Source organism: Brachyhypopomus gauderio, chromosome 12 (genome assembly GCF_052324685.1).
Source record: "Brachyhypopomus gauderio isolate BG-103 chromosome 12, BGAUD_0.2, whole genome shotgun sequence".
NCBI lineage: Eukaryota > Metazoa > Chordata > Actinopteri > Gymnotiformes > Hypopomidae > Brachyhypopomus > Brachyhypopomus gauderio.
The window spans coordinates 805,044-829,922 of record NC_135222.1 but is presented as its reverse complement, the minus strand read 5'-3'; the positions used below and the strand labels follow the sequence as shown (position 1 = coordinate 829,922).

At 43.4% G+C, this 24,879-nt stretch overlaps 2 long non-coding RNA genes across 3 annotated transcripts in view; one reads left to right on the top strand and one right to left on the bottom strand.

Moving 5' to 3' along the window:
• Nucleotides 1-2,533: 2,533 nt before the first annotated feature.
• LOC143528526 (uncharacterized) overlaps nucleotides 2,534-24,879 on the top strand; it is a 34,838-nt gene continuing 12,492 nt past the window's right edge. The window contains exons 1-3 of one of the 2 annotated variants that reach the window (XR_013134485.1): nucleotides 2,534-3,584; nucleotides 3,676-3,781; nucleotides 14,903-14,973. This is a non-coding gene — a long non-coding RNA (uncharacterized LOC143528526). Of the gene's footprint in view, nucleotides 3,782-14,902; nucleotides 14,974-24,879 lie in introns of both variants that reach the window. The other variant, XR_013134484.1, reaches the window with a different exon arrangement.
• LOC143528489 (uncharacterized) lies at nucleotides 21,170-23,576 on the bottom strand. The gene is made up of 3 exons (XR_013134473.1): nucleotides 23,167-23,576; nucleotides 22,542-22,930; nucleotides 21,170-21,307 (listed from the first exon to the last, which is right to left on the bottom strand). It is a non-coding gene; the product is annotated as an uncharacterized LOC143528489 (long non-coding RNA).

The following is a 24,879-nucleotide window of genomic DNA, read 5'->3' as shown; positions in this document are numbered from 1 at the left end:
TAGGTGAAATACATGAACTAATAATTGGGAGATGAGGAACGGGAGGAAGAGGGCGTGTCTGTAGGAGTGGGCGTGTTCCTCTGGGCTGGGACCTGCGCACGTGACACGTTGCCTGTCGTTTTACTATTTATTAAAAGTATCCTACTTTGTGCAGTACAAATGTAACAAAATTATATTGACATTACAAACATTACATGGAGTCTGTGTTTTATCTCATAATAGTTTTATTTTTGTTTTTAACGAAATGTGTGAGCTAGGAAACAATTTAAAAAGATTACGAACATTTACGGGGCTGTGCAACAATGGTTATACTGTAAAAGGCTCGTGTAAAATGTTGCATGGAAAACAATGTTTGGGGAGAGTTAGTGCTTAATTTTGCCCGTTTTATTCTAAAACACCATCCCATGACAAGGATTATATTAGTATTGTGTGGAGATATTATCTAAAGTTTACATTCGGTAATAACCAGACATGAAATTATGAGTATAAAAACCCCACTATTTATTTAGCTCATCTGAGTATTTCAGTTTCGTTTTAAATTCGATATAAAGTTGCTTAGAGAGATTTCATCTTATGCACTGACTCGTTTTTTTTACAGACAGAAGGTTTAATACAATACAGACAGATTGTATAATTTAATATTTCTAGCATTAATTATATGAGCATTGTTATCAAAAGCATAACACTTTTATAGTTCCGTATATGCATTTTAATATTTTTAATTAAATATTTCCTGAATACATTATGACCAACTCGTCGCACTGGACGACCTTTAAAACCTGCTATTTTGAATTTTCACCGAGGCCTAATTTCCTGTAAGCACCTCCTTTAAACTCTAACAAACAGAAGCACGATTTCAACACCGTTCCAGAACGCACTACCGCGCTTTATGAGGTGCAGACGAAAGAGGCGACTGGATACGTGCCTGCTCATGACGCCTTTCTACAGATAGGTGTCGCTCTTCCTGCGTCTGTGCAATGTGCAATTGTGCAGACTGTATGTTTCGATCGTCAACTTTAGGCCCAAAGGCATAAAAACATGATCTCACATTATAGAAAACCCATGATGCATGGACTAAAACATTGAGAAAGGCTTCAAATTTCATCATTCAAATGTCAGTTTAAAATGTCAGTTTAAGATTGTACGACTCATGTGGATATGGTTGCAATCCTGAATATCTCAGCATCGCGAAGATTATCACTAGTTATCTTTTAGAATTAAACATGCCGATAACAACAGGTGAACAGATGCAGTGAAATTAAAGAAATACTGGGATCACATGTTTCTGCAATGTTTTATTTGTGTGAACGTGGTTGGACAACATTTTTGTTATAATATAGGATAAAGCAGCTTAGATTTTTCGAGGCAGAAGAATTCGAGATTTATGTGATACGTGTGATAAACATCTAATAATAACGTTAAGTTGAGGCTCGCATGATATATCTGTTTATAGAAAGTATAAATACATTGTACTGTTATAAATACCAACATTTTTGTTAGATTATTATAAATTAGATTAGCATTTTGTTTGTATTTGATTTGACAGCTCTGGGTGTCAATATAATTCAAGTAACTAAAACTGAAGGAAAGTATAAACATTATATTAATAGCGAATGCTGTAACAGAAATGTTAAAATTGTATATGTCAGTACAGTGATTGAGTTTTTAAAATAAAATGAGATACCATGGTAAAGGAGAAAAGAGATGCAAGATGCAATTCACATTACAGATGGCAGGCTATCAGAATCTTTTATGTGTCGAGACTTCACAAGACTATAGAAATAATCCTTATGAATTCAGTATTATTATTAATAATTATTATTAATTCAGATAAAGGATTAAACCTTATTCATTCACATTCGACCAAAGCTTTCCCCAGTAACTGAATTAATAAGCCTGATTTATTATGAGTATACTGTAAACGACAGCAACAACGTCAACAGCAACATCAACAACAAAAACACTTTTACATAAAATTAAATGCTGAAACTGGGTGCATTTTGCATATTTGGTTAGTTTTCTATATTTTAGACAAAACTAGTTTGTATGGAAATAAAATATAAATATATTGGCTTAGGCTACATTTAAATTTGTACTTCAACCAAATTTAAATAAAGACGTCGGTGTACCTACAAAATAAGAACAAAGTCATTAGACAGACTATGCCTAATCGTTGTAATTAAAATCTTGATATCAGATTTCTCACTCACCTTTACCAAATTTGTGACTGACAAAAGACTGAGTTACAAATATAATGTAGCCTTTGAAGATAAATGTGGACTCTCCGAAACACATTTTCAAAATAACATGCAGTCTCAGATTACGAAAAGTATGTTAGGCATGCTGAAAATTAAGTTAAATGTACAATATAACAATAATATTTTGCATTAATTCCCACGGTGGATTTGGGAAAAAAGGGTTTGTTTAACAAGACAAAATAAACTAGAAACTGATAGACAACATATAACGATAAACCAGCGTGAGTCCTGCAATATTACAACTTAGAAAGTCTTAAGGCGTTCATGCCCCTGACGTCAAGACGCACTCACGTACGTAGTAAAAACTGGATCTCCTGCCTCGGTTCTTTCTGCACGTCGGCGAAGCAATGGCATCTAACAGACTATCCTTTAAAACACGCCGAGAACATCGAATAGAGAATAATTTCGAAGAACGCACCAATGGATGTGTATGGATATCGATCGGAAACGGGACATTTCCGAGTCAACGTAACGTAAAGGTTCACGTTTGAGAAAAAACGCAGGTCCATCGTCACGTGCTATGAGTTCAAGACATTCTAGGAGTGCCGTGCACGCGTTCCTTTAGATTAGTTGCAAACGTCGACACTCACAGTTTTCCTTAATAACGTATATGAGGTGTAAACCTATGTCGGTTCTCCGTGCATCTTTGATGATATCTGCATCAAAGCCTCGTTTGGTATTCCCTTGTCGGTGACAGACGCACGTGTCACTTCAAAGCAACAAGGCGTGGACGTGGGAAAGTGGCCAGTGGAGCTTGCGAACCCAGTGATCGCATTTTAATTTATCTTTTTAAAATTCCATCCTTAATTGCATTGGATATCTGTGCGAATATTTTAAACGCTGCATATTGGCAATGCTTTTGTTGGCTGAGATCAAATTAAAGATACGGTTGTCTACGTGTTTAAAATCGAACCTGGCTTAAGTGTGTTTCATAACTCATTGATGTTTCATAGCTCACGATTGTATTATTTAGTCCCAAAACAAAAACGCATTTGGCTATTGCATCTGGCTTCCCTCTGGTACTGTGCTAACCAAGCCCATACTCAATTTTACACGCTGGGCTTTTTTTTACTGCCCACTGCATATGTCGCCCGAACTGTTGCTGGGAACGAAATATTCTGGGCGTATCTCTAAAAGGACCGTTCGCTCGAGCTTTGGAACAATGGTTATCAATTCACATCGGGGCCCTGGATAGAACTGTTTGAGTTTCTGCACACGTCCAGAATAGCCACGCATGCAAATGAGACCCCACGACAGAGAGAACTATTCTCTACAAACGCGTCAAGTGGGACAGGATGCTTGGTGAAGGCACACAGCGAGGACAGGGTAATGCCTTGTCAAATCGTACAAGTAATTTGTGTTTTTTTTTTTTATAAATCTTTCCGGAAGAAACCGATTCAATTTCGTCCCACCCTAGAATGGGGTATGGATGAAGGGAAAGATTTACAAATGCTTCTCGAAAGAGCTCGTTTCTTCTCTATGGATTAGTTCTTGTTTGTTGGACTGTCCCAACAAGTGTTCAAGTGAGTATAATCACTCTGTATTATGAAGCTTTTCCATTTTGCATAAGTATCAAATGACATTTTGTGTTATCTACTCCAACAAATAGACTATATATATCGTCAAGTTAACGTTTTTATAAAGTGTTTTTTTTACAGAGTAATGAACTAGTGTTTATTGTTCTGAGTGAATGTGCCGCGTTTCAACGACATCATCCTTTGAGTGCGGGGCTATGAAGTAATCACAGGTCCAGAGTAGTGCTTCGCTGGCGCAGAAAGCAAACAGTTGTGCGATTGTTACAGGAGCCTGGGAAAATGTTCCGGGGTCCGTGAGGTGGAGTGTATTGACGCCAGGCTCTCTTGTTAAGAAGACTTCTGTGCTCCCAGACGCTATTGTCATGATAATGAGCGCCCGCACGTTGTTGAACTTGATGTTGACTTCTTTCTTTTGGGCTACATTTTTCTCGGTCACTTGTTTGTGGGAAAATCTTCTCCAGAGCTACAGTGTGAAATTAATTAATCGGGCTTTTGCAACTGCCAACAATGGGGCCCAAGAGGATCTTGGAGGGTCACAAAAGACCACTAAACCTTTTTCTAAACTCTATTTTATCCAGCCAGAACAGACAGAAAGATAAACTATTTAAGTACTTGGTTAGTTATAAGAAACGCTTTCTGAACGCTTTCTGCTTTATAAATGTAACGTTTTGACAAACTTTTATTTTTCTGTTAATCTATTAATTATTTTTTAGGCTGGCTCTTGAACGGACTCAGTTGCTGGTTGTGCAGGCTGTAAAGAAATAAAATTAAGAAGGTGTGTGTGTGTATGTGTGTGTGTGTGTGTGTGTGTGTGTGTGTGTGTGTGTGTGTGTGTGTGCGTGCGTATGCGTGTGTGTGTGTGAATGTGTGTGAATGTATGAGTGTGTCAGAGAGTGAGAAGGAGTGAGGGAGAGCTTGCATATATGAACTCTTTTCAAATACCTTATTTTGCCCAACTTCAGCACCTTTCTAACTTCAGAATGTGGAGCTGTTTGTAAATGATTGTTAATAAATGCCCAATTGCATTACAGCTTCTACATCAGGAATGCTTAGTCATATTTGCAATATAAACTATTAACTTGGGGAACGTCTATTATTAAACACAAGATATAGTTCGCAAACCAGTTACATGTTGTTTATTTCCATTTGAAAAGGTGGTCCTACATGGAATATTATGGATTATGGTCCCACTAAAACATTCAACATACAACATAGACATACAACTTAAAATGTAGCTTTCATAATGTAACGATGTAATAATGTAATGATTCACTTCCCCCGTTAGTTCACACCAGTGAGGCAATAATTTGTATGTTAATATGTTTAGTTTACTGTCCGCTTCGAACGCTGGATTTGTGCCTTTGGTAATCATCTTAAAGGCCTGTGTAATTTGTACGTGCGCTGAATTTTTTAAAATACATTTCATAGTTTGTCTATGAATCATTATATGAGCATCAGAAGACTCTTACCAAAGTGTTGCACGTATTTTTGGGCCTGCATTTCTCTTATACGAAGAAACTTGAGGAGAAGATCCGGAAGTGCTTGAGCTTTTATTTTGATAAACACATTGTAAATTATTTATCTATTCGATTTCGATTAAAGTTTGCTCTTTTGAATATAGTTAAATGTATATTGAATACGCTGAATCATTTTAATATATCCTGGGTATAAACATTTTATTTGTAAAATTGTTTTCATAGGCAAATCTGATGTAATTACTGAACAAATCTGTTAGAAGTGAGAAAAGCTTTATTGTGGTAGCAGTATCCTTACACTGAGACGGACAGTGAAACAGCTGACAAAAAAGGACCGGAACAAATTTCAGCACCAAGGACAGAGACACGATACTTAACGGCTTCCAAATGTATCTTTAGAATTAATTTCACTACCAACGTGGGAAACTGTGAATTTCGTCACGTTACCAATATTTTGATGTTAAACCCCACTGATTAATAATGTGTAAGTAGTGATACAATATATTTAATATTAAATGCAAATTAAGCAGTCATGAAATTATTACAAGTCTATCAAGTTTATCAGAACATTAAACAATCCACATGTGTAGGCCTATGTGAGATGTAATTAATTCCGTTGATGTACAATTTTCTTGTAACTTTTATAATTTGTAAAAAAATATTACAGAATAATATGCTGTAAATGAAGGTACAGTGTGTATGAGTGTGTGAGACAGAGAGGGAGAGAGAGAGAGAGAGAGAGAGAGAGAGAGAGAGAGAGAGAGAATGAAGGTTAGTTCAGACTTTTGGTGGTCTTCCACTCCTTATGTATTATGGCTGACTCGGATATTTGCCTCTTTTAAAACATTCTTGTGCTTGAAATCTTAAAGTAACACATTTGTACGTGAAACATAGGCTCATCGGGACTGTTGGGGGGTAGTTTTGTATCGTGTAGTCTACTGGAACCCTTGGGATGTTGGTTTCACACAGCCATAAGCGAGAGACCGCACGTGTATTGCATAAGCTTGCTGAATTCGAGCAACCAATCTGCAGGAGGCGGGCCTAATTTTCCTCAACAACTTCGACTGCAAATGTTCGTCAGTTCATATAAAGTCAGATTTAGTAAAACATTAGGATGAGCGGAATGAATTAATGAAGATAGTATATGCGAAGCAAACTATGGAATGTAAACGTTAAATAATAAGAAATGATATATGCTTGAAAGGCAACACAAGCAAGTACAAAAACGAATAGGCTATGATCCATTTAACCTGATGGTCAGACTATTAATGAACTAAATCGGAGTGCTCTTAGGCGCCAAGTTATTAAAGTGGTATTTTTTTAGATAAATAAAGCTTTTCAATATATAAATGTCCTGTGTATTGTCGAACGTCTGATTAAATGGAAAAGATCTAAATATATTGAGGCCATGATTTTAGCCTAAACCATTAGCCTAATTTTAATAACCTTTTATGGTGCTAGGTCGAAAAGCTAATTTATTCTAAAAATAATGAGAAAGGAAAACCCAGAATGTATGAGCTACATGCTCTACTAATCGAAATGTGTTTAACCCATATTTGTCAAACGGCCGTCACGCTAATTTTTTCCACTGATTTTTTATTGGTTTGAAAATACATACAACCATCGTCTAGCCGCGTTAAGATTTTCTCCCATTTCTTTTGCCTAGCAACTGCGTGGGCCTAGTCTGTATTACCCCCTATGAACCTTCCTTAGTCGTTTAAGTACACAGTTTTATTGAAACTTTGCATCGAGTAGGCCTTCTTGTGGCATTATTTTGTTTGACCCATTGGCCTCTTGTCACTGTTTGTGACTATTTACTTTATTATTTATGTTTAATCGTGTTGTTATGCTACTGTACATCGGGACATGTTAAGATTAATCGGAACATCTTAAGACTGCTCTATCTGCTCTTCCTTTCAGTTTCATTCTTGTGTTTCACTGGTTAACTGCGTATGTATCTCGAACGTTTGCCAGTTTCAATCACATATTTAATTGGCACATTCTCTAGATCCCCCTCTTGCCTACGAAATATGGACTATTCCATTTGCTCCCGTTCTACTGCACCGGGGGATTTAATAACATGCAATTAAAAGGATTCCAAGTATAGGGTCCTCAGGTCGCCAGTCATCAACCGTCTCTCTACCTCTCTCTACCTCTCTCTCTCTCTCTCTCTCTCTCACACACACACACACACATACACATACACACTCACGTGATAACGTCTTCATACTTATATATTTTATGCCCATTTTCAGACACGACCACAGGCTAGGACACACAATACACTATGATACAATACGTGAAGCGTAATACTTTATAGGCTGAATTACTTCTGGAGTTTCAATGATTGAGCTCTTTGCCTCCACGAACAAACATAAAAAACTTGATCTCTTGTAGGAGCATTAAATATATCGTTAGTCCGCCCATGTCATAAGTAATTGTAGACTGTCAGGAGAAACATTACATTAGCGCTGATGAATAACGCAACCCTAGAAACTAGATTTGTTATTCCGTAGTTTATTTCAGTGTTTTAGAGCAGGGCCTGTACGCACGTGCACCTACGGTGAGCCATATTTTGGAGGCTCACTACTACATGACTCATTACTACATGACTCACTACTACACGCATCACTACTACACGCCTCACTACTACACGCATCACTACTATACGCCTCACTACTACACGCCTCACTACTACATGCCTCACTACTACATGCCTCACTACTACACGCATCACTACTACACGCCTCACTACTACACGCCGCACTACTACATGACTCATTACTACATGACTCACTACTACACGCCTCACTACTACACGCATCACTACTATACGCCTCACTACTACACGCCTCACTACTACATGTCTCACTACTACATGCCACACTACTACACGCCTCACTACTACACGCATCACTACTACACGCCTCACTACTACACGCCTCACTACTACATGACTCATTACTACATGACTCACTACTACACGCCTCACTACTACACGCCTCACTACTACATGACTCACTACTACATGCATCACTACTACACGCATCACTACTACACGCCTCACTACTACACGTCTCACTACTACACGCCTCACTACTACACGCCTCACTACTACGTGCCTCACTACTACACGCCTCACTACTGCACGCCTCACTACTACACGCCTCACTACTACACGCCTCACTACTGCATGCCTCACTACTACACGCCTCACTACTACATGCCTCACTACTGCATGCCTCACTACTACGTGCCTGGTCTCGGTGGTCTGGGAATTGTTCAGCCGTGTATCAATAAGCATGGCAAATCTTGGTGACATCACAGCTCTGTTGGCGGTGTGACCCCCGTGGCCCTGCCCAGCACCCCCCCCCCCCCCCCCCCTCCACTTCTGGCAGTTGCATTTGTGTCGCTTTCCGTTCACGTCGTTATCGAACAGCCTGACGTTAGCTCACGCGAAGCAATGCTTCTGCTGCACCGGTACACTAAACAAAAAAGGGGGAAAATGTCCTTTTGTTGCGCGAGGCTTTCGCTGTCGCAAATGCAATCGTCTGCCTTGGCACTGCTGAGACGAGCACGGGAAGTATGAATCGCCGATGTCAAGTGTGCATGCGTAACTTGGGTTTCTCTGGTCTTTTTGCGTGGTCGTGTTTAAGAAGTGCGGGTTTAACATCTGGATATCTGGAGCAATACAAAATAAACAAGGAACGGCACAAGAAGATGAACCAGGCTTTCAGTCGTAAGTAATTCCTTCTACGATAAAGTGTAGGCTAGGACTAGCCGTGGCAGTCTTAATTAGCGACTTAATTTTCATACATTGTTTACGTTTTGATGAAAATATTTATGTTGAGACTTTAGATTAATTTCGTTATTGCGACTTAAATATTGTAAGCAGTTGAGTTTCACAGTTGATATGGTATGCGCTCGCATACCAGCTGTTTGGATGCTGTGATCTGGGAATTTTACAGTATAGCATGAAGCGTGTAAAGTATTCATAAGAGTATTCGTTAGGTTTTCCTCGACAGTCTTCTTTACAGCAGCTTCGGCAAAGGGACGTTTGTCTTGTTATTTACATTTAGCCTAAGGTTTACTCTTCTTGTGATGGATCTTTGAACTATACTTTCAAAGTTGTATTTCTATATCGTGTAGGGAACGTGCTTGACTCGAGACCAACTTGTGATATTCTTGCCTGTCCTATAAGATAGTGTTTATTGTTAGTAGTTTATTTTCGGTATTTAAATTTTCCATTTTGATGGCATTGCAAAGACCCTACCCATAGAAACATTCTCTGACGTTTTTGTGGTGATTCTCATTTTGCTTTATTCTCAACGGAAACAGGAACGCCGCAATCTAGAAATAGGCTACATAACACGAGGATATTTGTGAACCACAGGCTTAAAAGTCACGTCAAATGTAGGCTGTCCGAGTCCACGCGTAAATGCGCAGATCAGAACACACAGGCGAGGACAGATGGAGATATGATCTGCTCTTACGGACATCCTTACAAAATCCGAAATAATGAACAGTTTACATGATGGTTGTTAATATATATGTTGTTACAAAATCTGGGTTTTTGGCAAGGCTCGTTTCGTTCATGTGTATGGAGCCCGAATGTTAGAGGCCTGCTCTGTGAAAGATTTCAGGAGCTACACACACCTGGTCGTAGCATGAAGGTGACCGCGATATGGCTTTTAATACGAATAGGCCGAGCAACAATACAATCTGGTAGGCGTTTAATATAACTGCTTTGGGCACAGCATTTTATTTTGCCCACGTGTGTGTGTGTGTGTGTGTGTGTGTGTGTGTGTGTGTGTGTGTGTGTGTGTGTGTGGGGTGCGAATGAACCAGTGAGAGTGTGTCAGAGCCGGAGCTGCACACAAGCGAATGCAATAGCTCCATGTGACCACAACACGAGCTGCATCTGGCGCGCGGCGGTACCTTTAAGAACCAAGGGTTAGTTTTTCTCTTTGGTTATCTAGCTGTATGAGTTTATGTGATATCATAAAGCTAGAGAACCGAATGTATAAACTAATTCCTAAGACTTCGGAAATCGCCGATTGTGCTTTTAGAATCGGGGAAGGGGGAAGCCGGAGAAAGGTCCTGCGCGTCGGCGTACAGGAGACAGATACGTCCGCTGGAAGCACCATGGTGGGGAATTAGGTAGGCGAGCGCTCCACACTGTACTCATACGTTGGTTTTGAATAGTGTCTGAGTCATACCGCGCATCTTCTAAGCCAATGCATGCGCGAAAAACGGGCTTATATTGCATCGTCCGTAAATCCCGGTGGCTCTGCCTTTCTACCAGAAAAGGGTCGCGTTAGGATCTCGGCGTTGGCAGTGGCTGTGTTAAAGACCGCAGGCACTTTTCCCGGTAATATGAGTCAGGCTCCGGGTGACAGGGATGTAGATTCGTGTTCTGTGGGGTGTGTGGGACGTGGGCCACATTCCACCATAGATAAGGTGATGTTGATGTGTGAATTTTAGACGACAAGAAACGGTTAACTGAGGTGTTAGTACCTATTGGTCCGCTCTTATGGATCACGTGCTCTAGCGTGCAATTGCTCGTATGGGCGTCTTATCATACAGAATATAGAAAAGCACCAGTGTGTGTGTGTGTGTGTGTGTGTGTGTGTGTGTGTGTGTGTGTGTGTGTGTGTGTGTGTGTGTGTGTGTGTGTGTGTGTGTGTGTCATTGTCGCTTTTGTATATTAGTTTGGCCAACTTGATATGTATGGTTCACTCTTTAATGTGTGGTTGTGGTTGTTTAATTGATGGTGAATTGCTTATTGTGGTTGTACACAAAAAGTTCATAAGTGTGTTTGTAGTGTCGGCCAAATATTGCACATCCCTATAGGTGTGGTGGCAGTGACATATAAAGTGAATTAATTTTCAAAGGTGACTGTTTCTAAGTAAAGAAGCACATTCATTTAAAATGGAGCTTATGAGATGTTGGTGTTTATTTTGAATTAATGTTAAGGCTTCCCATGTGCCTGAGACTGAACAGAGACCTCTGATTATTGTGGCATCCTGTATGTGTGGTACGACATAACCTATCTGTATCTATATGATGGACTTTATCTTTTTAATATATGCCTAAAATGGTCTGTTCAGTAAGACCTCATCTCTGTCCATCCTGGTGTTCAGGTCAAGACTGCATTCACCATCTCATCTGGAGTCTAGTATGCTGCTTACATGGATTTCAAATCCATGTGTGGCTCTCTGCTATGGGAGGGAGTTCTATAGAAGTGGATAAACGTTGTGAGTGTACTGCGACATTGCGTTTGCCCATGACCTTGTGCAGGCGAGCACATTCAGTTTACATCCTCCACGTTCTTTTCTTGGTGCTTGAGGACATTGCTAGTATTACACAATTTGTTGTTTGGGATCCATGGGCTTGTGTTTGTCCGCCCGCTCTTCTGTGTGTGAACGTAAAGGTTTCGGCCTTGTTGTGGACCGAGATGCTGGGAGTCAGGATGAGAGAGAGAGAGAGAAAATGCCACATCCGACTGCCAAGTCATCCTGAACGTTTGTGTCATGTGAATATGCGTTGCTGCTTTTGATGACTGTATGAATTACAGACATACTGAGCATATAAGGTTTTGTTAGCCGTAGCATAAAAGCTAACAGAACTGATACCGTTATAAGAGGCACCCCTAAAATCATGCACAGTTTGAAGTTCATTATGGAACGTTGCTATCTCCGTCACTGTGGCTCAGCCGCTGACTCCACCATCTACAGATGTCGACACCGCATACGGTACAGACGCTCAGTCTCATAAATGCCTGATGTAAACAGGGCCCATAGTCGCAGGTCTGGCCAGAGGCCTGGCTGTCGGGCAGTGAGTGGTCCCGTTCGTTTTCCCACATTAATATGTGCCTGAATCAGGGCAGGGGGCTGCCAGATGGAAGTCTTGTCATAGCACCTGGCATACGCAACGCCATTGTCTACAGCCACGGCTAATCTTGGCTAAATGTAACCAACTCTGCATTTCAATTTTACTGCAGATTAAAAATATATTAGGGTGGGGGTGAACAGAGTGGGTGGGTGGGGGGGGGGGGGGGACAGACACATATGCCCAGGTTTCTGATTGAGAACATTAATTCAAGAGGGTTTGTTTACGGAAATACCACCAATTTGGAGCTGCTGTATCTGCGGCCATAGCTACAGAATAACCTCTGCTTTACAACCACCGAGCTGTACTATTATCATACAAATTGTCGCGTTCTGTTCAGTGTTAGGAGATCTTTCCTGAACGATGTGCCTCCCTTGTGCGTGGCCTCCTGTCTCAGAAAACACAAATCTGCTGCATTTGTGCAGCATGCGTTAAATGTTTGAATAAAAAATATATATATAGCTGTTAACAGAAGAAAACTAAAGTGCAATGTTAGCATGGGTTAGATAATTTAGGATTAGGCTTAAAATCTTCATCTCATGCAAGGCCACCTTCTCATGCTGCATCAAATTATGCAGCACTATTGCAGTGTGTCAGGGTGTGCACATGCGTGGACACAGTTAATTTACAGTCAGGGAAGTGCTATTAAAATCTCTCTCCTTTGCTGACAGATTGCTCGCGTCCCTGTGTTGGAGTTCCACCCTCCTAGAATGGCCTTGTTCTGTGGTCTTCCAAAATTAGCGTGTAAATGGATATATGAACCATAAATCATACATACAAGGACCTTATAAATTCTGTGAATTTCATGGTAAACATCACTCAGAAGAACCAGTGCTGCTGAATAGTTATTTGCTGTTTTTCCATCGCAGTCTACACTGGGTTTCTGATTCTTTTTTTCAGATATTACAGTAAGAACCCATTTTGCAGCTTCGTACAGTGGATAAGGGTGACTAACAAAAACATAGTTACAGTTTAATTTAATTCTTGATTGTAATATTTCTTCTAACTGTTTTGGTTTGGACTACTGTCATAATTTTGATTATACAAATTTGGGTTTGCCACACATACTTAGAGCAAAACGGACTTTCCCTCTATTATCATGCAGTTTTCATTTTTGCTTGAAAAAGCAAATGTCAATCATTTCTCCTCTGAACTTCTGAATCCAGAGTGTGGTAGCTTAGCAACAGCCTCTGACCCATAAAATGATAGAAGAACGAAAATCCTTTATGTGGAATAGTACATTCCTTAGGTTAAATAATAGCAGCATAGGTCGTGAAAGCACGCATTTGGGTAATTTATTTTATGAATTAAAGGGGCAATGAGCATGGTGAATATTTCACCGACTGAATTAGCCTATAGGTTTTCAGAAAAGCTCGGTATGCTAAGCCTATTGGCTTACATCTTTATTGCAAATATTTATTAGTAACCTACTTACGTAGATTTACACAGCTTGCAAATATTTACATAACTTAAGTTTGAATCAACTAGCGCGTCAATAGAACAGTGACGTCTTCGGAAGCACGTGGCAGCAGGCCCAGTCAAGGCGTTCTCAGTGTATTAGAAATAAAAAACAGGATATTTATTCATTACATTACAACCTAAACTGTAGCTTAAATCAGGCATTTGAATGGCAACCATATTTATCCAGTTCCCTTGTATGCTACAAAACGGTCGGCTAATACAGAAAATCACCGTTACCTCAAATTTGTCTTAACAAATACAAGCTGTATCACTCTCTTTAGGAAAGACTGGAAAAAAGGGAAAAGAAAAGTGAACGCACGAGGACTGAGCTTTCATTTTTGCTATGTTAGTCATTTCTCACAGCATATTTTTACACAATGCCACTTCCTGATGCATAATATCTAACATTATTTAATCCGTGTCGAGTGGAAACATGCGTTTGCTTTTATATAAACTAGCTTTGTTAAGTAAAACGTTATAGCTTATTGGTTTGATGGGGTTTTTTTTGTGTAGCCAAACATGTTATTTCTGATTTTTGCACTCGTGTCGGAAAATAAACTTTAAATTAAATTAAATTAAACTAAACTCTAATATATGTAGATTATAAGGACAAAAAAACTATTAACGCATTAATAACTAAAATAAAACAATAATAAATAATAGATACTATTTTGAATGATTTCAGAAAAGTGTTGGCAACCTAACTGCAAATCAACAGGGCTCACTAAAGCCGCGCAAGTCTTGAGTTGATGGATTTGACATTTTAAGAAGCAGTTTTCGTAGCTGCCATTAAAGCTGTCAATTCTGATTCCCATCTTCATTAAAGATCGCAAAGAACAGCCAACTGTCCTTTCTTGCTTTAAGTGATGCAGTTCGTTAAAATATCCTAATGTGACTTTAATTGCGGATGAACTGAGGGACGCCAAATATATTTATTCAATTTATTTTCCTATTTTATATAAGTGGACTTTTTTCTGTAGTAATTAGCTGTGATATTAAGAGAACTGTCCGTTCTTAGGCTATGAAGGTTTCGTGTTCTATAATTTTTTTTCATTTGTTTTTGCAAAATCCTCTCTGATTTTCATTCAATTCCTTAACATGTTATAACAACAAACACATAAACAGACAAATACTTTGAATCACTGCGCTGTATCAGCCATGGTCACATCATTCGGCACATGCTGACACTGTAAATCACGTACGCTGGCTACCCGACGCATGCGTGTTATATGCCATTCAAGAGGTGGATGTATTTACCTACAGCTAATGTTCTTTCGCACAGGAGCTGTGGACCACTGAGACACTGAAAGTCAATGACAAAAACACAAAGCAGTCACGTGAGCACAGAAGTTGGTAAGTACTCTCCCCCCCCTGGGGCATTGTTTTGTGTTGAGATGTCACCTTGACTTCCACTATGATTTTGGATATGCATATAACTATAGAACCAAAATAGAAAAGGAAATTAACACAGCAAAAATGGGTAGAAATAGGAATTGAATATTATTGATGCAATCATAATTACTTCATGATAGGAAAATTTGGGAATTTGATATTTTATCTGAAGGACAGCTTCTTACATGAAGTAAAAAATGCCACCCCCCCCCTCCCCCCCCCAAAAAAAACCTGGATAGCAAACATACAAGGGATTACTATGGCAACAGCATTTGCCCTCTCTCATTGGTGGCAAACTGTAAGGCTGGGGAAGGTCATGTGACTTGAGCAAAATTCTTCATGGCGTGGGCGTCTACCTTTATTTCTACGCTCCTCTTCGCGCTCCCCCATAAAGAGACGGCTTTTTACGTCACGCCCATACACTCCATGTCATTCCCGTCACACATTACAAACCTGTCAAGACTTTTAAGTCACGATTTTAAGGTTTGTGCCATTATTCTCATTCTCGGGCGACGGTCTTGGCATTGCCTTCTCTGCTTGCTTTCATGTATTTTTGGAGTTTTTTTTGCCGGTGGTTGAAGGGAGAGATGGGCCTGCTCGTGAGCGCTGACGAGGACATGCGTCTAAATTTGATATCCCATCTTTACGTGGATTAGTTAGTAATAATAGTATTGCGTTTTGCCTGTTTGATCATTAGGTGCTGGACAGTTTGGGCTCCTTACATTCACAGCCTGCATTCACCTGCTGTTAGCTTAAGGAGTCTCGTTCACTTACTCACTTCCTTTCTGTTCTCTTGCTCTGATCCAATTTGTTTCTTTCCACGCCATTGGCTGATAAGGTGTGGGGAGGCCATTTGTGTAATCTATATTTTAATTCCTTTGTCCAGGCTCTTATCCCTGTACGATATCGCAGGGGTCCTGGTGGCCTGGGTGTGTATAAGGTGTGTTCATGTGGAAAGGCTGTGAGGGTGGCTCTGTTCTTCACCTCCCTAATTCCCTATCCCTCCCTCCATTCCTCTCCCTCCCTCATTCTGCCCTCTCCATCCTAAAGCTCTCTCTCTCTCTCTCTCTCTCTCTCTCTCTCACTCCGACCCACTCCAAGCTCACTCCTCTCTCCTGCCTCACAATCTCAAGTCAGAGTTCAATGGCACACACTCCCTACCACCACCTTTTTTTTCTAACCCCCACCTCCTCCCCCCCCCCCCCCCCCCCCCTCCACCCTCCCCACAACTCTAGTGGTTTTTGCAAGATGGGAGCAGGCACCTAGCGTGAACCTTAGCTGCAATTCTCCAGGCACACATGCATTGTGAAACACAGATTGAAAAAGAAATGAGCACCCCCCTCTCTCCCCATGCCAGCACGGAAGCCTCTCCCACTCGCTTCCTGGTCTCGGCCGATCTCCTGGTGCAGTGTGCAAAATTAGCGCAGCCTCGCGAGGATGGCGTCCAGTTCTACGGTGTTAATTGCTAATGCATCTCTAAATGCTGCACGCGTGGGTTCAAATTGCACAGGGGTTTTTCATCAGCTTTCGTAGTACCCGTTAAAGCACGGAATGCACCTAAAGTTTGCCAGCTAAAGAATTGTGGTAACGATAAGATTTATTGTATAAAGAGACGTGAAAGCTAAGGTGAGGGTGGTCTCAGTTCCCCTCTCACAAAGTAAATGCTTCAAATGCTGTCACGGCAAATTAAATAAGTAAAAAAATAAGATCAAGTGCCAGAAACCTCCCAATTGTAATATACCTGTATTTCCACTCTATTTAACCATTGTGACCTTGGATAAAGCATATTACACAGTTGTGTTTAAAAGGTTAGCTAGCGCTTCCATTTTTGGTCTGGGGATTAGAGAACCATTCTGTGGTTACTTAGATCTTTAGTGAACACTGAATGGGTTCCAGCACCAGAAAGGATTCCCCTATTGGGACAAGCTAAAGAACCCGAAAACGGCTCTGTGTGGTGCTTTGTCCCTTAAGAATACAGATGGCTCAGATTGTGCTTTTAGACCATTTGATATGGTATGCTTTGACTATCAAAGTACGTATTGACTCAGTCCTGTCGTATTGATTTGTGTAATATTGATCTGATTTCCTAATGGGAGAGGTTGTTGTGATCTTTTTTTGGGCACGTCCTAATTATGCCACGTTTGTCAAACTGAGACAGAAATTCTCCTCTTTGTTCTGTTTGTTGAAGATTAGGGGAGAAAGTTAGTCATTGAGAAACTGAAAGGTGAGGTCAGAAGAACTGTAGACAGCAGGTCTCACTCCAGGATGAAACCTATCAGGAGAAGATAGCCTTCCATCAGAGTGAGAAAGAAATCACTCTCTCTCCCTCTCACTGTTGCTCACTTTTAGGGCAGAGAAACAGTCTATGACATTGGCCTAGTTCTTGTCTAGCTTTGCCCAGAGGAAGAATTGAACTGAGGAATCGGAGAGTGAGAATCAGAGGGTCTCTGGACCCTCTGGGCATCAACCCCTCTCCACACCATCTAACTATCTTTCAGCCCTGGTCTCCTCTCCACGCTCACACACTGTGGATCTCTGGTCTATATGAGTTCATTCAGTCAAACGCAGAGTGCAGGTCAGATCAGATCAATCAGTTATGCCACCTGTCCTCCCTTACAGTAATTGCTCCAAAACATGCTTCAGGACACACAGTATGTTTCGAAGCCATTACTGCAAGACAGGACAGACAGCATAACTAAACAAATTCTTCATAAAAAGGGCCACGTGTCTGGAAACGCTGCCTGTAAAAAGCGCATTTGCTTGTTTCAAGTGCTGTGAATTGCAACAGTAATTGCCTAGACAGATGTATTCAGAAATGGAACAGACATGAGAGTTTTAGCGTAAAGTGAAGTGGCATGAAAGTAAGATTTCATAATTGCAGTGACGCTGGGCACCTTATTCTGTGTTTAGGGGCTTCTGAATGGAAGGACTCCTTCGTCTATAGTCTGCAGGGGATGAAGTATTTACCATTTCATAAGATTGCAATTTTTTTGTTTAATTGTAAAACACAGACATAATAAAAATTATTATTATTACTATTTTTCTTCTTATTATTATTATTATAATCATCATCATTATTATGTTCATGCATTATTGCTTTATTCTCCGTAAGGCTTGGAATCTTACTCTTAATAGTGAAATTTTATGTTGTAGCTGCTGAATGTTGACATATCGTACATGTATTGTACATTTTTTATTTTGTTAAATTTTCTGATTTAGGAAAAGTAACCCAAATCCATAGATTTTCATTGCATAAATGTCTCTGCGTCATAGCTTTCATTTGAAGTTGATAAAAAATATATCTGCTGCATTATCCAGCTGGATAGGACATATTTTTCGATAAATATACCGAAATGGTGAAAGGCATCATGGGGCACTGCCTTAAGCATGCAAAGTACCCACATATGCCACCTTTAATGAAAACCTACATGTTTCTCCTTTTCTCCAATTAAGATAAACGCTTTAATAATGTTTTTTTTTGTGCATTAATGGGTTATACAAAGACCTATTTTACGAACAACAGGATGCGAAGAGGTGCCTGCTTCAGGCTGAGAAGCGTCTCCAGTGGCTCAAGAGGTAGTTGATTTTCTCAGGCAGAGAATGGGCCAGGAATGCTGGCTATGGCCTCTCTGTCAGTGCCATGCAAAGCACTGCTTCAATAGTGAGGTGTATTTCTGAAGATGGGGGGGTGGGTGGGGGTGGGTGGGGGGGGGGGGGGGGGGGGCGTTGTGAAAAGGCAGAAGGCTGCAGACTGAATGGGGGTAGCGGAGTGGTGGTGGTGGCGGTGGTGATGGTGGGGGGGGGGGGGGGGGGGGGGGGGGGGGTGGGCGGTCCTCCGCGCCTTCATTGGTTGAATGCAACGGCCACAGCAGCTGTGAAAAGAGGTCTCCCCTTTTTCCCACGACCTGGTAAGGGGGCAAAACAGTGGCTCAAGTCACATGACTAATATATACACAGGGCTCGGGACCGTGGACAATGCATGAGCACGGCTCATTTGTTTGGGGTGTGCGGACAGACCGAGACGTCCGTATGTGTGCACACAGCCACCTTCAGACTGGGGCCGAGGGGGGGTGTAGGGTGTGTGTGTGTGTGTGTGTGTGTGTGTGTGGGGGGGGGGTGTTACCCTGACACTAATTTCAGGGGCCACTGTCTAGTTCTAGACCAACAGTTGTAGATTCTGTAAATGAACAAGCATTCTGTGGGGGTTACAAAGACACACACACACACACACACACACACACACACACACACACACATGCATGCATGCATATGGACACACACCTGCTGTATAGCCATGGTATTGTTTCTAGTACTGATCATCTTCTAATACATGTGTTCTTCTACACTGGCTAAAATCTTAATTGTTGTTTTATGTCTAGATGTTCTGAATTTGAATTCATTTTGTGCATTTTGGGAAGAAAAAAAATGTAACGGTTTGCTGTGGCCAAATGCACTTAGTGTAGTTGACCTGAAGGGAAGACTGCTTGGGAGTGATGTTTCTGGTTAGTGTGTGTGTGTGTGTGTGTGTGTGTTGCCGGGACCCCCGTAAAATGATGAGTCTCCTGCTTTCTGTGCAGCAGAATTTAGAGCACTTGCTTTTGATGAAAGACAGCTACTTTCGACAACAGAGGGGACGGAGTGAGAGCATAGCAACCCTCTTAGCAACTCCTGGACACTGTGGAATTCAAATGGGACTACCACCAAGTCTGTGGCGGCAGCAGGGGCCAATAAAAACCCAGAGAAAACAAAGAACTCTTTCTCCTTTGCACACAATAAAAGCAGTCAAAGGAAAAGATGTAATATTAGAAAGACTGGTCTAAAACACACAGATTGCTGCTTTAATTTTATTAGTTTGTGGTTAAAGTCAATGTAGTGAAAGTACAGCCCGGATTATTTTACGGATGCTTCAGACACTCGAGTTGTTCCCAGGGTGGTGTTTGTGTTTGGTTATATGTACTCAGCGCTAATGGCTTGTTTGTTTATTTTGATGTTGATGGTGATTATTCCGTGGAGCTCATATAGCTGAATACACTTTCATGACCCCTCAACCCACAGTCCATTAGAGAATTAGCACAGGGTCTCACTCACTAACCATCCCCCCCCCCCCCAAACAAACGGGTGCCATCTTGTTAAAGCTCATTGAACCCACTTCTCCATTCACGTTCCGGTCTGGCCGCTACGCACCACCTGCCTCGCCCCACTTTATGCCCTTTTACGGGACATTTGTCCCGCTGTAAGCCCCATTCTTTGGGTAAACAAGCAGCGGCGTGCCAGGGTTCATCCTGCCCGCTTCCCCTCGGCTGTTCAAAGGCTCCTGGAGTGTGGCGACACAAAGTGTGGGTGGGGGGGGGCTCACTTAATTAGCTGGGCGAGAAGATGCATTGTGGCAATTACCCGCACAATGAGGGAAGGCGTACAGGGGCCTGTTAATTTGAAGCAGGGCTGGAGAGCGATTGCTCTGGTCTGGAATAGTCCTTTGTTAAGCACGAGGCTCTCGTAATAGATCACATAGACTTTGATTAAGGCCGGGCATACGCTAGGATAGAGCATTTCTATCCTACCAGCTTCCCTCCACCAGCCGTTCGCCAAGGAGCGAAAAACGAAGAGTTCGGTAGCCGTCACGCGAGCGTTTGACGCTAGCCTGCTCGCGCAATCGTAGGAGCGAAGCGCAGCACAGCACACGTTCACAGCTTCGGCTGGGCTTGCTGGTGCCTGCAGCATAACAAACAGTCTCCACCAGCCGCATCCGCTTCACCTCCGACCGGGAGACGCACGTCCCGGTGTTTGCCGCCCGTGTAAAGCGCGGGCGGAGTCCGCGGGGCCGTGCGGTGGCCATCCTCCGCGAGATGCTGTGTTGTCTCTCCTCGCCGACCAATCTATTTCGGCGGGTTTGAGTGGGCGGGCGATGCGGGCCAGGCAGGGGTGTAGATGAGGGGATGGAGGACGCCTCTCTTCCAGTAGGACCCTCAGGCAGTCACTTTCATGAAGTCAGATAACATTCCAGAGACACCCCCCACCCCTCTGAACAACCTCCACCTCCTCTTTTTCTGGAGAGTTCTTTCACCTTGATGGGTGAGATGATGGCTGTGGAGAGGGCGGGAGAGGTGGGCAAGAGGTGGGCAGTTCGGGGTGGGGGGGGGGGGGGGGGGGTGGCAGAACGCTCGCCCTCCCGCAGGATCGGTGCAATTGTGGCGTGCGTCGGCTAGCGGGGCACGGTGGGGTGTGGGGGGGACTGAGGAGAGTCCCACCGAGTCCACAGAGCTGCCAGTCAGAGTCTTACACAGCACTCCGGCAGCTACACTGAGAAAAACACCATATATGCTCATCACTTAGTAACCTGGTACCAAACACTGGCCTATATGTCTGACTTCACTAAGCTATGCTTTTCTTTGAAACGTTTGAGGTTTTGAGCATTTGAGTTTGAAATTCAGCATCTTCACATTTGAATGCGTCGTGCAAATGAATGCATTATTTTTTTTCTCTGCATGTATGATGCAAACACAAGTCTGGAAAAGCCCTTTGATGTTGTTTGTACTGTATTCTTTCACTCACATGTTATACTTCATTGTATTGTCTGTTCCTGTAGGCAAAGCAGTTTAAGATCATTATTGCGTTTGAAGCCCTGGACATTGGTCGCGTTTGTCATGCAGTTTTTTTTCCTTGTACCACATGTCTTTTCAGCTCTCTCTCTATCCTGCTCGCATCCATTTAGACCTGTGTTCTTTTTTACCCTTTCATCATCACCTCCCTCCTTTAATCCTATGTTAAAACCTCTCGAGTCGGTTGCTCTCTCTCTCTCTGTCTCTGTCTCTCTCTCTCTCTCTGTCTCTCTCTCTCTCTGTCTCTCTCTCTCTCTCTGTCCTCTCCTCTCTCTCTCTCCTCTCTCTCTCTGTCTCTCTCTGTCTCTCTCTCTCTGTCTCTCTCTCTCTCTCTCTCTCTCTCTCTCTCTCTCTCTCTCTCTCTCTCTCCCTCTTCTTTGGCTGTGTCCCCTGTGTTTGTGTCCCCTCACTCGTGGGTGTGGGGGGGGGACTTGGCTAATTGAGTTGGTGAGAAGTTAACCCCCCCCGTCATTGGCAGGGAAGCCCGCTGCCCCTCCCATGTAGGAGGGTCACATTGTCCTGTCCCTCTCCCGCGGGCGTAATCCCCTCCACCGCCACAATGGATGTGCCCACTAGCCACCGAGAGACATTAGCCCCCGAGAAGAGCCCCGGAGGCCGGAGCTTGCCTCATCCAGCCCCGCTAACGGTTAGCAGCTAACGGCTAACGGAGGCCCCACTTCAAAGCATCGCAACAACGAAGCCGGCGCGGGTCTTTACTTATTCATGCGAGCCCCGGCAAGGCTCCGTGGAGATGTGGAGAGGAGACAGGCGCCTCCGCGGTGCCCCCCCCCCCCCCCCCCCCCCCACCCCCCCAGAGGGCTGGGGCAGCCGGCGGCCCTGTGATCTATGCCGGGCTGCTGTAGCAGTGACTGCTGTCTACATCAAACATGTTGTTCCAATAATGTGGCGTGTTATCAGCAATAACAGCACCTGTACTTCATTGCTGCACACCGCGGGTCTGGTGGCACGGCTGGAGATGGGCCGGTCCTTTCTGGGGTTATGATCATCACTGGTGGAGAAGACCCAGGTGTGTCCTGACGACAGCCCTCTCAGAACCAGTAGTTGGGCTGTCCGTGTCCGGCAAGGCCAGGGTGAAAGTCTTAGAGTGTCCCAGAAAAAAATGTAATACTGTAAAAAAAAAAAAACAACAAAAACAGAATAATAACAAAACGTGTAAATAAGTATAATATGCAAAGTGCTGTATTGTCGAAGGAACGGAGTGAGGAGGTGTTTGAAGACTGCGGGGAAACGAGGGGGCGTGGCCTCGCCTGGGCCCTGCCTTCGCTGGCTCCGCCGTCAGTCAGAGACAGGAGAGGAAGCTGGGTTGCCATGGGAACAAATGCCGAGTGTTAACCAGAAGGGAAACAAACAAAGTAGTGCTCATAAAAAGCAGGTTGGACGTGAAACGGGGGGTTGCTGGAGAGCACGGGCCGCCAGCGTGCATGTGTGTGTCCGTCTACGTGTGTGTTCTACACAACCACTGCTAGCATCACCCAAGCCCACGTCTCCGTTGTGTGTAATATATTTGGGGTGATTAGATCAGAGAAGGACTTACCTCTGTAAATTGCACCGGAGCAAAAACCCGGCAGCTCGGTATCGCTATTGTAAAGCCTGTGCTGTTGCCTTCATGGTTCCAGTTTGCAACCATAATCAATCTTTGCGTTCCGTGGTTGAAGACACTGTCATGGTCTTTTGGAACAAAACTGCACTCTGAGGACCCGCAGATCCAAGGTGTGTTTTAATGCATCGCTAGTAAAATCATATTACCCACATAGCAAGCTGCTCTGCGTGCCCTCTCTGAAGCCTTTTGGTTCATGAGTGAAGGCTCACCACACTTAATGTATTCCATCGCTGACTGATCACACATGTGCCCAGAGGCTGTGGGGAGAACTGCTAATGCCAGGCGATAATTATTAGCTCTGCTTTCGTGCAGAAGCGTAGTTCCTTTTTCGGTGTAGCGCTCACGTTGTCTGTGGGTTCCCACTATATTCATGTTTGCCACCCCCCACCCCTACCACCACCACCACCAGCACCATCAGCACCCCCACCCCCCACCCCCACTATCAGTCTTTTCCTGCTGATCCTCTCCCCTTCTCTCTCTTTTCTTTCTCTCCCTCTCCCCTCCCTCAATCCCGAGATTCGGGGAGACAGGATGGGGCGGGGGGGTCTTACGGGAGAGAAGTGCATCTCGCGGTAGTTGGACGTCAGTGCGTTTCCTGACCAGCAGGCAAATGCAGCAGCACTCTCCTCCTCTCTCCTCCTCTCTCCTTCTCTCTCCTCCTCTCCTCCTCTCCTCCTCTCTCCTCCTTTCTCCTTCTCTCTCCTCCTCTCCTCCTCTCCTCCTCTCTCCTCCTTTCTCCTTCTCGCTCTTTCCCCCTTCAGCGTGCGTGTGTCCCCTGAGCTTTAGAACTACGGCGGAGCATGAAATACACGTAAACATCCCGCTCGAACACCCCCCCCCCCCTCCCCCCCCCATCCCAAAACCAACACGTTTCTTTCTGGGTTTCCTTTTCTCTCCGCCATCCCCTCAAAACACTCTTTACTCCCTCACTGGGCTGCTCCAATAATATTTATACTGCAATATTTTTTCTCTATTCTTCGGTGTCCCCCCCCCCCCCCCCCCCAAGTCCAATGCCATGGGGCAAACCGCCCAAACCCCTTCTTCCCACCAATCCCCTCCACTGCCCCCCCCCCCCCCCCCCCCCCCCCCCCCCCCCACCAGGCTGACAGACAGACAAACGTGCAGTTCTCTCTCTCTTTGCCTTTCACCTCGCGACCCTCCCTCCACCCCGCCAGCACAATGCTGGCTCTCTCTCCCGCGCCCAGCCGACCGCAGCCCTGAATTGACGTTGGCTGTCTCAATGCCACCGAGCCCCATTGTGTGGAGCCAGAGGGGAGTTAACACCCATGTCCAAGCCCAATGAATAGTATTATTGTATACAGCTTGGCCACGGTTCCACCCCACTCCCCTCTTGACCACCCTCCCGTCTCAGCACCGAGCCGCTACTCCACCCCTCCACCCCTCCACCCCCTCCAGTCTTGCTCGCTACGTCAACTTTGCCCTTAACGAACTGCGTCCACTTCTCACCTCTTCACGTGCTGTTTGCCACCTGTTTTTTAACATAATAAATGAACACAGATTTGAATCTTTGTGCGTATGGGGTGAACAGTTTCTTCTTTTAATGTCGTTTGGAGTGTGAAAAGGAATAGCCCTTTCACTCTTCCGCTTAATAGAAGGCTTTTGAGTTTGTTTGGGGACTGTTTGAGG